The 14,212-nt window shown below is 44.4% G+C and overlaps 1 protein-coding gene across 1 annotated transcript in view; it reads left to right on the top strand.

The window, feature by feature from the left end:
- LOC131261841 (semaphorin-2A-like) overlaps nucleotides 1–14,212 on the top strand; it is a 71,330-nt gene that overhangs the window by 22,146 nt on the left and 34,972 nt on the right. The window lies entirely within an intron of this gene.

Raw genomic sequence — 14,212 nt, 5'->3', positions numbered from 1 at the left:
CCGGAAACCAACCAACTTCGGTCTCGGGCCCTGGCAGTAATTAATTCGAGCCTGCGTGCGCCGTGTCGAAAATGATAGAACGGAGATCGGAGTGGAGATGATGGAAAAGCCAATACCGATTTGGGATTTACTGGAATAAACGATTAGGAAAACTAAGAAAGCAAATATTTCGGGAGCGATACATAAAGAAATGAAACATGAAAACAAACTTTTTCGTGGTTTGAGAAGTTTGTTTGGAAAGATATTACTCACTGTTTCACAATGAATACTTCAATTTTATTTCAATTTACATTGGTGTGGGATCCTCGATATGAGTGAGAGCGCGTAGCGACAGTCAGTATGAATTGGATCATGAATAAAGAAGGTTATGGAAGGCTTGTTGAACTGTGAACTGTGAGTATATGTGTGAAAGTAGAGGATATCACAATTGGTATCACCAATCTGAAAGAATTTGCTTCGCTTTATTGAGTTGAAGTTCTCTCCACACTAGAGTTGTGTAAATCTGATTCAGATTTATAAATCTGAATGAATCTCTGCCTTATAAGGGATTCGTGAATCTCTTTTTTTTTTGAGAGATTAATGAAGCCTGAAGACACACCAACAGATGAAAAGTCACCAGCCAAAATTGGGTTGAAGGACCTCTTTTTTTATTGGTTGCATTATCCAAGCCACTATAGTGTTGTGCTTAATGAATCCTTTGGCGAGATTCATTCATATGAATCTTTCACCTAAAATTCATTCCGATGGATTCATGAATCTTATCGAATTCGAATCTTCTAAGCTTAATGAATCTTTTGAAGTCTTAATGAATCTTCATGAATCTTTCATGGATTTGTCATGAATCTCCCCGATTCTTTCATAGGCGTGAACAATGAGACCAAGAAAAACAAGAGGTCCCTCAACCTATTTTTGGCTTGTGACATTTCATCAGTAGTGTGTCTTTGGGATTCATGAATCTCTCGACGAAAGATTCATGAATCCCTTATAAGACAGAGATTCATTCCGATTCATGAATCTGCATCAGATTTACACAACTCTAGTCCACACGCATTATATGTAATAGCTGTCTGTTACTCGTTGTATCATCATTTTCTTCTCAGAAGAAAGAGGACAATTTTTTGATGAGCTCCAGGAATTCATTGCTCTCGGCTCTAATCGTGGTTATAGTGGAGACTTGCAAACAACTAATTCCCCGCTATATTCAGGCATTGATACGGTTCATCGTTATGTTCATGGGCTCTGTCTGGAGAAATAAAAAAGGGTATCATTCTCTCTTAGTGACACAATAAAGCTCTTAATGTTCGCAGTCCGGAAAATGGCGGACTCCGTATGGTTAGTTGCCGCACCCCACCCCCTCGTGATGACGTTTAAATCTCAACATGATCTCCAGACGTGCGCTAACGCGTTGAATAAAAATCCAATCAAAACCGAGCACTGCCGAACCGCCCGGGGCTCGATTCCTTCGGCTCCAAGGCCGCGTAGATTCGATACAGTCATACTTTCCACATTTGATTGAATTTACTCTCGGGGCCCAAGTAATCTCGCTCGCTTTCCGGATCAAATTTTGTAGTTTACCTCCATGTTAGCTGTTTTTCTTCTGCTTCCTTTCTCCAGCCATTATTCTTCGGCTAGTTGGCCAGTTGGCACTTTTCGCCAGCTTCCTTCCGAGAGGCTTTCGCTAAGCCCAAGAAAACGGGGCCCCATCCTTTTTTACAAAGCATGTGCGCTGTCTGTCGACCCGGGAGGTGTCGTGGCAACCCCGGGAGGAGACGACCGGAAGCGCAATCCGAAATAAACTCGTACGACACATTTCGAATGGGTAACAATACAACAAAAATCATAATAAAATTAGGCGAAATTGGATTTCAAGGGTCATTTTCAGGGGCTTTCTGGTCCGCTGTCCAATGTGTCGCTGTCCGGGGGCATCAGCGTGTTCTCGTGTATGTTCATCCGTGCCATTGGCTTTATTCGACCGGCCCCGCCCCGCTTCCTCCCCTCCGGCGGGGCAAAACTCGTTGCCAAAGTCGTTGCCGGTATTATGACATTTTTCTCGCCCGCTTCATCTTCCATCCCGGGGTCGGCAGCGGAAGCTGGTCGCAGTAGCTTGCGCAACAATCAAATCGAGAGTACCCGGATGTGTCACGGCAAAGCCCGGAAAGCGAATCAACTTGGTTCAATTGGAAAGGCAGCTGGAAAAGTCCAATTCTTTCGCTCAGGAGTTTTTTTTGTTCCGTCGGATGGGCTTCCTTTTTGGCGACCAATTCTTGTTTCCCTTCCTTGAAACGTTGTGAACAATTGGGCGCTCGGCTGACCCGGGGCTTTGCTCGAATCGGAAAATTTGCTATCAAATACCCTTGGAAGGCTTCCAGCGTTCGGCCGTGTACCATCTTCAGCATGTGAGAGAGCCTGTGGATGGTGAAAGATGAGGTGAAGGCTTAAAAAAAGGAGGACGTTGAAATTGAATAAACAAAACAAAACAAAATATTTATTGATTCCGGGACCGAGGGCTCATGGTAGTGCTTTTTTCAATTCTATTCTTCTTCCCTGAACTCCTCCCAGAAAGGTCTCAATGTATCGTTTTTCCCATTTATTTCAAATGAGACGAAATTGGAAAGGTTTTTCTTTTTTGCAAAAGGGAGCTACCAAAGTTTTTCCTTTCGTCCTCGCTGTTTGTTTTGTTGCTATCATTTTCCTCGTCAAAGGTCAAAGCATTTCATGCTAATGAAGCTGATAAAGAAAATATACTTTCCTACGATCTGAGCTGAACCTTTTCCTTCCGCTCGCTCCCTCTTCCCCGTTTTGCGCAACATTCAACAAGCCGTTCTCCGTTTTAAATGGGCAAAAAAGTAGTCGAAAGGGTTTTAAACTCTGTCGAGATGGTTTGCCTCAGCCGTCTCAAATTTCAACTCATTTGCGCGTAATTGCACACTGCCAGCAATCAGCAAGTTTCCACGGAGGCCTTTTTCCACCATCGCCGGCCAGTGAAATTTAAGGCGCGCGGTGGCCAAATTGTGCCAGCTCATTACGCGCGTTCGCGTTTAGCGAAAATGAATCATTATGGTGGTGGGAGTGGTCGATTTTTCCCCCCACGACTCGCCGTTTCGCCAACCGATCGATATGAGGGCCCGTCTTTTGAAGTGAAAATTGATGCCTCCTTAAGTGTAATCGGCAACACGGGTGTTAGGCGAAGCGAGGCACTTTGTCGGGCATCAGCATTGAAAAAGAAAAGAACACCAGAAATTAAAAACAACGCCCAAATAGCCCGCAGACGCCAGCGGTGGTAAGTTTGACGATAAACGCTCGCAGATTAATGAAATTAGCCTGCAAGTGTGTGCGCTTTTCTTACGCCCTTCTGCTTTTGGGGGGAAAACCTTCAACGATCGAAACACTAATTTCGGGCTTCGTCCTTCGCTTCGCAATCGATTCCCGATTTTGCGTGGCATTTTCTTGGCATGCACGCGAAAACTTTTTCCGCTCCCCCCCCTCGGGGGATGGATCGATCGATGGAACATCTTATTCCGCCACCACTGAACTCCTCGGAACGGGGCGTATGTTTTTTTTTTTGCCTTGATTGGAAGCTAATTTGAAAAGTTTGTTTTCCTAGCATGCGCTGCACGGCAACCGCGAGCCAGCAATAACGAACAGCGTGCCGGGGTGGTTGAGTAACTTTCTGGTTCGTTGACGATTCTCCTTTGAGGTGGTTGGGAAATTTCTGGGTAATTATTTATCTCCTGACTTTTTTCTTCTCCGTATCAAGTTGTTGTTTGTATATTGCCAGGGCTAGTAATTTGTATAAAAGTTATGGAAAACTGTTTCACAGAAATCTCACACAAAGAATTCTTAGCTACGAATTCGGGGATTATCAAGAAACTGGAGAACTATCACTATCTGAAATTTATCTGAGTTTGAGTAAAACTTTCAATTTGACATTTGTTTGTAAATTTATTGCAGCAAATACATTCTATCATTGGATGTGATTTAACCCCTTTCAGGACCATAAGCTATTCAAGACTAAAATTGGCAATACAACACCAAATTTTCGCTATTTGGGGTCTAAAATAAAAGAATATCACCAGAAAAACCTAGCTGTCTGGGTAGGTTTTATATAACTTCATGGGAAAAAATTTTCCCTTTGAACAAAAAAATAAATAAATGACGAGTATAGTTATGATATCGGAATTTCTTTTATTTGCTTTCCAACACAAATTCCATATTTAAAATTCTAGAAATAAAAGATCTTAGCCATTTATAATAAAAAAAATAAATTCATCAAGTGTAATAAACTTTTCAAATACTAAGTTTTTGTTGTTGGTTGACCGCACGAATGGTTTGGTTTTGGAGCAATTAATTTTGATAGTTCTTTATTGTTTATTCGTTCATGAAAGACATTTACCGCCTTTGACATAATGTTTTCTTTGATGTTTCGTTTCAAAAGTATCGTTTTGCTAATAGTTGAACAAACAGTAACGAGTTTTGCAGTTGGAAAAAATATTTCCCTTGGTTGTGACAGGGTTAATTTTACATATTCTCTTCAGTCCTTACAGTAATTAGATATATCGTTGTGTCGTTTAGCATGTTTAACATGTTTAAATTAATAAGCACTCCGATAAGATACTGTCACACAAGTTTCCGCAGCAGTGTGTTACACACGATCGCTAGGTGTTTTTCCTCCACCTCCTCCCTTAGTACTGCTAAAATCATGCCATCGAGTTATTTACAACTCCAACCGAACCGGGTTACTGTCGTCTTAATTCTCCTTGTTTAGCTCTTGCACCGTGGCCGACAAACGTGAGGGGGTTTTATTTCTGGCATCTCATTAGGTTTTGCTGGTGCCAGCCGTCCTTTTGCACATTTTCGTTGGAACCCTACGCGGCCCTGCTCCTTCTCGTTAACTACAAGAACCGAATGCGTTTGTAGATGCCGAATGCAATTAGTAGATAAGTTTGAAAGCGATCCACACAGCGGGGCGCACCGAAAGCCATAAACTTACAATCGCAGTAAACCCCTTTTCCAAACGCATGGCTGGCAAGTGGTAAGGGTCGTGGGTTTTTTTGTTCTTCTCTTTTGCATAAAACATCGCCCCGTTTGCCACTTGGTTGGTGGTGCCTCTTCGTGCCCTATATTCCTGTTTGTGCCCTTCCCACAATCCGCTTGCTTGCTCCAGCGTTCGATGGCTTAAAGTCATCCAATAAAAGCGAAATCTCAAACCTCCTAGATACCGTTGATTAATCCTGGGTTACGTGCTAACGTGCTCGGTTCTGGATTTTCCCCGCCCGCCCCCCCACTCTTACTTTCCCATTGAAAATGGGCCAACGTATGTACGGGACGATAATACAACGCAGCAATTAGTTGCAATAAAAAGGCGAGCACTAACGTTACGCTGGAACCATTTGCCTTCACAGTGGGCTGAATTACGGTGCACTTCCCGTTCCGTGTGTGTCTTTCCGTTTATTTCCGTGCGTGTGGGTGAGTGCAACCTCCCAGGCCACCATGCGCTTCGGCACTGCATTTTGCTTTGTATGCACACACACCGACCGATCCACCAAAGGATCTACAGAAGCGATGGTGTGGAGCTGTTTTCGTTTACTTTGCACAAAGTATGGAGGACACCGGTGCGCCTTTCTAGTCCCGAACTCATCGCAGAAGGGCATTGTAAAATCGCTCGCTCGCAAATTTTTCCAATCACGGGTCCGTTAGAACATTTTGCGTGACACTCACTCCATAAAGCGAGCAAAAGAAGGGCAAGAAATGGAGGGAACTTTATTGGGCGGAGAAGATCGTGAACGTCCGAGAAAAAGCAGACACTTTCTAATGAACGGTTAGTGAGACGTATTATTTGAATTGTGAATCACGTTGGGTAAAAGTTGTACCAGTTGTTGAAATTTATTTAACACTTATTTGTTCGATTTTCTGAAGAGTCCGAGATGAAAAATTTAACATTCACTTTCAACATATTTTTTTCAATAACATAGCCTTCAAAAGCATTACCGAAAATTACAATCGATTTGAAAACAATTTTTATCACTATCAAAAACAACCGAGGAAACTGTTGCCCGGAACTTGTCGAACGATTGCACGAATACAATTTCCACTACCTTTTGTTTTCCACTCCCTCGACAAACCTCCCCTAGCACTGGCGCTGTGCTTGTTAGAAAACAAAATTATGGTGCAAAACACGGCTTGCCGGGCAACAAATTGTACATCAAACAGCGACAAAATAACAATGGAACAACACCGGCGGTAGACGCGAAGCGCTCAAAAATGCATAGTCTATCATTTTGTAGCTATTTGCCCGCCCGACGCCGCTGTTCCCTTCCCCAACCCAGCCCGAAAGCCACTTGTCGTCCAACGTTGAGCCTCGCGGATAAGTTTCAACTTTCGACATGACAGCTCAACTAATCCCGACCGCAGGTCCGGAGTCGAAGGCGGTGGCAGAGGGTGGTGGTGGTGGTGGGGAAATTGTAAAGCTGGTGAGAGTTTGAATTATTAATCCAACTACTAAACAGGTCGAGCGCGCGACATCGCGTGGCCCGCCGGTGGTTCGAGTCGTAGTACTATTACTTGTAAATGCCATTCGCAGGACAAGCTCCCGGGTGGAGGTTTCTTTTTCTTGATTCTTCTTTTTCTTCCTTTACTCGTTTCTCCTTTGCCATCAACTTTTGCGCCTTGTTCGCCGTTTTAAAGCGATTATTTATTCAGCAGACAATTAACGGACAGAAACGATCAACAATTTAATTAACGGGTTGCTGTCACCTCTCTGTTTTTCCCTTCCAAACCTCCGGGAAGGTGGATGTTAGTGTTGGGTGGTGGGAAAATGGCGACCATAGGAAGGAATTTTAATTTTCCTAATGACGCAGTGACCCGTAGTGGCCCGGCCCGTGGGTCCCAGCAGCAGCATAATGCACCCAGCAGTCGGTCCACCCGGGATCTTAGAGCTTATCTCCTAGCGGTGGGAAGTATTTTTAAAATTTATTTTGCTTACCACTGCTTCGTCGTGCTTTGAGAACGACGATGTAAAGAGACGCCACCGAGTTCCGACTGCCGGAAAAGAAGTTTGCGTGTCAAGCATTCATTCGTTTTGGCCGTCCACCGCCAGAGTGGAGCTGTTATTTCCATTGCCAAGAGTGGCGCCCGTCTTATGCTTTCTCCTGCCCCGGCGCTTCGGGGCTCGGTTCACAGCCAGCGTGACAGCCTGCGGTCGGAAGTCGGAACCGTTGTCAGAACATATCCTGAGCGGTGTACACTGTTTCCTTAAACACCACCACCAACCGGGTTTCCCCTAGTGCGCTCCCAGCCCAAACTGCAGCAGCTGACGGGAACCGTGGAGATGCAGTTTCCAACGGTGTCTTCCGCGGTTTAGGTTACGCTACGGTTTAGCAAGAACTGGAGATCGTTTCACGATGTATATGATTACACTACAATTACTAGCTGCAAACCAAGAAACGTCGCTGCAACTCCGAGTAATAATAGAAACGAAACCTTTCTTTATTTTCCTTCAGTATGAGATGGGCGTGGGGACTTTCTGTTGAAGAAGTTAAAACGTGAGGGTCTAACGACGGCATGAGTTTTTTTTTATTGTTGTATTTTTCCTTCCTAGTTTGTTCTGTTTGTGCCGGTTCATCTTGTTTTGCTACTTTTCCAACAGATGTTTCCATTTTCCATGACCGTTGGTTTTTAATCCCTCCAAATGTTTCCTTCGCACGGGATGTGTAAATAAAAGGAAGTGGGAAAAGAAAACCGCATTCCTTCTGGTGCTTAGGAAAGCCATGTGGAAGGTGGGGGAAAAATGTTGGGAAAACTTAAAACACAACCGGTTTTGCCTTATCGTGCAGGTCCGGCCATCCGTGTGCAATGCTATAGTACATTGTGGGAATTTAGTTGCTTCCAGTGACAGGCGGTAGTTTGCAACTGTCATTCAGTGGAATTGCTTCCTGTATAAAGTGTATAGTATTTCCGGCAAGCACCAGGCTCGTCAAGTAACGGTATACATTTAATTTGAAAATAACTGCCGCAAAAGCTTCCACAACGTAGAGCACATTAATACAACATCAATATCGAAGAGAACTTCTAATGTTCATACCCGGCAGGAGATAGAGGTTCTAGTGTTTGTGCTTCGTTCCACGTGTGTGCGCGCGTGGTAATGGTTGAACATTTTCCGGTACCAAGGCCATCCCGTCCGCAGCGTGACCGAGCACTAACCACACATTGTTCCAATTCCATGAAGGCCCGGAAAATGTGAGGCTAACTGGGTGGCAAGCACCAACAAAGGGGGCCAATAAAGGTGGGGGAAAAAAAGGCTGCCCATACTAGTCGTGTTGCTGCATTGGTTTGTTAGTGTTTGTGTATTAGTGTGTGTGTGTCGGATTCTGTTCGACACCTCCACCGCCCCAGGCGACCATTTGGAGCGGAAAAACAACATAACCTTGCAATAATGATGCCCTCACGGAAGGCGTGGGAGGGGGAGGCGGTGCTAAACGGCAGGGCGGTTAATAGAGTTATTGCACCGGGAGGTGATTTATGCGTTTGCGCTGCGTCGGCTGTCGAAGATGACCGGTACAGCGTGCCTCCTCCGCTGGAGGAAACTGTTTGCGTTGTTTGGTGAAGCAAAAATCGTTTCGTTTTTTTTTTCTAGACTTTCATACATTGTGCAGAACTCCAACCGTGGGTCCGTGTAGTCAGTCGCTTCCCACGCAATAAGCTTCGACAGACTGGCCGCGCCATTACGTGCAAATCACCCGCTCAGACTTTCTGCACTCCGACACCTCGTTCGGAGCCGAGCAGCTAATCATTGAAGGAACTAATTTCGCATGATTAGCGTCGTCGATCACAAATCTTTTTCCCGATCTCCATTTCGCACGCACCAGCTTTCTGCATCCTCCATAATCAGTCCACCCCACCACCAACACCGGTGACCGCAGGTGACCGGCTTCAAATGAGCCGACTCGCGGCGGGAGGTGTCGGCATTCGCGCTCGAACTTTCTTCCAGCGCAATAAAGGTGAGTAATGGATATTGGTTTTGCCGGTTTGGGGCGGGGGAGGTGGGGGGGGGGGGGGGGTGTTGGCTGCGCTTCTGGCCACATGGCGAGAAAGATTTATCACACCGTCGATCGATCGCCAAACCATTTCTAACGGGGGGGGCTAACGAACAAGTGATGTCTTATTCATTACCGTACCTCCGTGTACAACAGTTCGTTCGCTGGAAAAATGGCCATGACTAAGAAATGACCGACCTGCCCGGTGGGAAACACTCTCTCCTTCGAAATCATTTTCTTTACCGAAAACAACGGAAGTCTCATCGTTCATTTCCTTCCATCCCGTTCGCCTGGCGCACCGAATGGATTGCAAATGGGTGTTTTTCCGAACACGTCGCGGATCATTTCAGCTAGTGTTTTATGTTTATCGACATGGTTTCGGCAAGTTCCTCTGATCCATAACGCACCCCTTTTCACGGCTGTCTTCCCTGGGCGAATGTTTGCTTTCACAAAAAGAAACGATTGTATTGATTTGTCTCACTGATACTCGTAGCTCGTTTTTATTACTGCTCCCCATTTACGAACGAATCTGATTAAGTATTCGAGGGTGCATAGATTGTGCGAGTGTGTTGGAACGAAAGTTTTTATCCGCCCGAGATGTTTATCTGCAAGAATGATGTTCTGTATTTTTCAAACAGCAACTAGATATTCCACAACTTCCCTTAAACCACAGGGAAGGACAAAAACAATACCAGCGATCTCGAGGCAGTCAACCGGGTCGCCTTTAAATTTATCGCAATAGTTTTCCCTCTTCACGCACAGTAAAATTTCATTCCCCGTCACCTATTCACCAGATCCACCCGCATAGACTCCCATACTCCTCGGTCCGAGACCAGCTTTAATGGGGCTACTTTAGACAGTTGGGATGAAGGATAAAGATTTAAGGGTACTTATAAAAGTCTGAAAAAGGTCCTCTGGGATTCGCAGTGAAGTTGAGTAAGTGTACAGTGATTTTCCATTTGAAATCATGCAGGTGTTTTTCGATAATGGTGGGCAATAAATAGATGAGCCAAAATGTTTAACTACTAAGTTAATCCATTTGCTAGTTTTTTGTTAAAAAATGTAAGAAATATAAAACGCAACTTTATTTTCTAATGTCCATTGGAGTCAACATTATGTCCCTAGAAAACTTCCTCCTAGGCGTGGTTTCGGAAGTCAAACAAACCCGTTGTCTAGGTTTGCCGGAAACTAGTCTCGTCTGCTTGTCAGACTCACCTACCTTTTTAAAGACAACATTTCGTAGGATAAGCCTCTCCGTTTTTCATTGGCAGCTTCCTTCTGGCCCGTGTTCTTCACGCTACATGTGTAACATAATGTTGAACCGAATCGGCTCCAGCTACTTCAAACCGGAGGGGAAGGTAAAACTCCATGTCTCGATTCGGTCTGAGTGAGACCATTTGTGAACTGCCAATAAGATTTATGCGTCTTCGGTTGCGTTCGCTTTGGCATAAGGCCGAATGGGGGGAGAAAAATACCCGCCAACCATTACGGGCATGCAGAAAGAGGGTTGAAAAAGATGTATGTCCTCTTTTGCAGTGGATGTTACTTTTTTCCGGCTTCATTTCTCGGGCCTCAACTCCACCGTTTGCCCGGAAATGGTTTCGATTGGGAAGAAAATTGTACAATCTACCAGGCGCCTCCACCCGCTTGATTGGTTTTAAATATGGCACCACCATATAAAGTGATGGTAAATGGAAGGTTTTTTTTTCCCCGCATCATAATACCTCTGATAAAATCGTTTACTTTAAATAAAACGATTGCGGCCATCGAAGACAACGTAATGCACACACATTTAAAAAAAAAACGCTCTATCTATTGCTGGCGCCTATAATTAGACACCGAATGCGTGATTTATTCAACGCCATTTATTTTATCTCTATCAAGCATAAAAATGTGACATGGAATCGATTCGCACATCCAGCCATTGTTCCGGTTCCGCACAAACACACGTTCGGTCCCTGGTGCACGCAAATGCCTGGAAGCTTTTTCCTCGATGGGGCGCCGTGCGCTTGTAGCTGTAGGTGTTTTGTTAACAGATTTCAGTCACGATCTCTCCCTCTCGCTTCCCTTCCTTCGCTCCATCCTCGGCGTATCACCTCGCACACGAAGTTGGCCGTCGTTGGCCAACCGCAATTGGAAAATGATTAATGGGGAATCTATTGAAATGGAGTTGATTTATGCGCCGCTTCAGCACGCTGGGTGCTCCCGCTTCGACCGAGCTAGCTGCGGGTGAAGTGAAGCAGAAGGGAACCAGTAACATCGACTCCTCTTGATTGGGTTGGCGAACCGGGGGAAACTGTAGCAAACTCCTGGGCCCGAGAAACGACACGGCACGGTTGACTAGTTTTGGCCCGGGCCTGCTCCTGACACATGGCAGCTGGCTGGGAAAATGGCGAGCAGCCGGAAACCGGGTCACGCTGGAAACAGTTTATAGGTCCTCAGGTGTGACAGGCGCAGTCAAAATGATCCATCCGTTTTCTCTGTGTGTCTTCGGGTTAAATTGGTGCCCCGAGTCGTGACCCAAGCCCCGGGAGGCCAAGGGCAGCGGCAGGAAGCGAAGCGAACGTTGGATGATGTTGAACGATAAATGTTGTACGGTGCATGTTGAACATCGATAAACATCATCCCCATCGAAGGCGACACGCTCCGGCGCAGGGAGGGTGCATTTCTTGAGCATTTTTGTGACACAATTGAGACAAATGATTATAAGCTTGTGGTGGATGTTGAAAAGGTAGCTTTTTTATTATAGTACTACTCTAAATTGTCTTATGACAACTTTAAGAGAAAAATATGGAGAAGAGTTTTGTCTAGAAAATACAAAGACAGTTAATTAAAGTCGAAATGTGTCTGGATTACGTAAATTTCATATCGGTCAAAAGTAAACCGTATACGAATTAAAAATAATTTTAAATAGGATGTTATATGGTGAATGTTGGAAAGGTAGCTTTTTTATTATAGTACTACTCTAAATTGTCTACTAACAACTTTAAGAGAAAGATATGAAGAAGATTTTGGTCTAAAAAATACACAAATAGCTAATTAAAGCCGAAATGTGTCTGGATTACGTAAATTTCATATCGGTCCACAGTAAACCGTGTACTAATTTAAAACAATATTAAAAAGAATGTTAGATGGTGGATGTTGGAAAGGTAGCTTTTTTATTATAGTACTACTCTAAATTGTCTCATAACAAGATGTCTAAAAAAGACAAAGACAGTCAATTAAAGTCGAAATGTGTCAATATAGTCATAACAATATTAAATAGAAATATAATTAATTTATTTCAAGTCAATCACATCAAACATAATGTCAAAAATCTTCAGAAAACAGAAAATCTAGCCTCATATCCCTTAATCTGAATTACAAAACTCAAGAACCCACATATTTTGATGGTATTATCAACTTGTTTGGTCTGTTTTTGCCAAGCTGAAAGCAAAGTCGGAATGAAAGTAAATAAATACCGAATTAGATCGCCTCACCTTCCACTTCAATCGGTTCGTTGACGTATGAAAACGTAACGAAAGTTAACAACTCTCTTAATTCCCAGAGCGTGAAATATTTCCGACGCGCCTATTTTTGGTTCACTCTTTGGCGTCCTTTATCGATCTTTTTGAGAGAGGGAGAGAGAGAAAAAAGACCTCATGCCATTCATATCGTTGGCATCGTGTTCTTCTTTGCTTCGTTCACCATCTTCCAAGCGGCATAACACCCGAGCGGATCCCGCAGAATGTTAGATATTTCCAGCGGTGGCCATTCGACGCAAAAGTTCCGCACGAGCTTCAAACCGGATCAGGGGCACCGTTGAGATCCATATGTGCGAAAGCAAATTTGCCAGCTTGCCTGCTCGTGGGATGGGGATGGCTGAAAGGGGCTCGAATTTTCGATTGAAACATGAACTCTCCACATGCCGAAAGGATTTGGCGAGGCTTCTTAGGTGCTTTGGGGATTTGGCCGCAACGTTCGGCATAAAAAAGGGCAGCACATATTATCCGGAGGGGAAGTTCCGGAGTTCCGCAGTTCGCGGGCAGCCTTTTTGGTACAATAAATTTCTGACGAAGCGCCCGCAACGAACCCTTTTGAAGGTTCCGAACTCCGTTCCGGAAACCCGAGAATCGTTCGATCCTTGAATCGGTTGGGGTTTGATTTTTTAGAGTAAATAATTTTACAAAAAAATCTGAAAGCCACCGCGGAAAAGGCAACGTTGCGTAAACAACACGATATCGCAAGCATCGATCAACTATTGCACTTTGTGCGTTGGCCCACTTTTGGCCATTAAGCAATGCGTTCTTGTTTGATCCCATCTAAATATTCTACATTTCAATACGAATGACAATAGGTTAGACGCCGTAATCCATAAATATGATTCGTTGCTTGCAAATCAAATCTACAGATCATCGTTCAATTCACAAGCACACCATTCACTAAACCTTCAATCATATTCCCTTAATTATCTTCTACGGTGAATGTACAATTGAAAAACATCCATCACTCAAGCGCATAATATAAAGCGTTTTCCGATTGGCCAGGATCGTTCAAAATCCCATCGACGCAGAACAGTGTCCCGAATCCGTCGAGGCAAACAGAATAAACGTTCCCAAACATCCATCCATCAGGCCGTTTTACGGTACGCATTTTGCATAATGTTTTACCTCCGCGGTTCTATTTGCACTTTCACTTCGGCCGGTTTTGTGGGCATGCTTGGTTATTCGTTTTGTTCCCATTTTTTTTTCTTTTTTCTTTTCTTTTTTTTTGCTTTCTCCGACCGCCTTTGCGCTCGAGACTCGTCGCATATCGATCATTTAGATAAACTCAATATATTCATTGGGTCACAAAGTGGTCGGAAAACGAGCGCAAACTGAAACGGCAAAGAAGGAAAACTCCCCCCTCCTCCCACCACGGGTGAAACGCGAGCGCACGAGGCCAATCTAGTTGAATGCTAAGGGTCGGTCAGGTTGAGCATAAAAATGCGTTCGAGCAATCGAATCAAAAATAGCTTCACTTTCGCTCACGTTCCATTTGGCGGGCTTTTATCAAATCGACCGATTTTCCATTTCGCCCTGGGGGTGTTAGGGGGGGTTGGTAGGAAGGCGGGTTGGCCTACCCGACTCTCTGCGTCTTTCTTTTTCACGTCTGAAAAAGCATCGCCAGTGCAGTACGCGCGGAATATGCTTCGAGCGAGG

Source organism: Anopheles coustani, chromosome 2, assembly GCF_943734705.1.
Source record: "Anopheles coustani chromosome 2, idAnoCousDA_361_x.2, whole genome shotgun sequence".
NCBI lineage: Eukaryota > Metazoa > Arthropoda > Insecta > Diptera > Culicidae > Anopheles > Anopheles coustani.
Note: the sequence above shows the minus strand (reverse complement) of the source record. Positions and strands in the feature narration are given on the sequence as shown.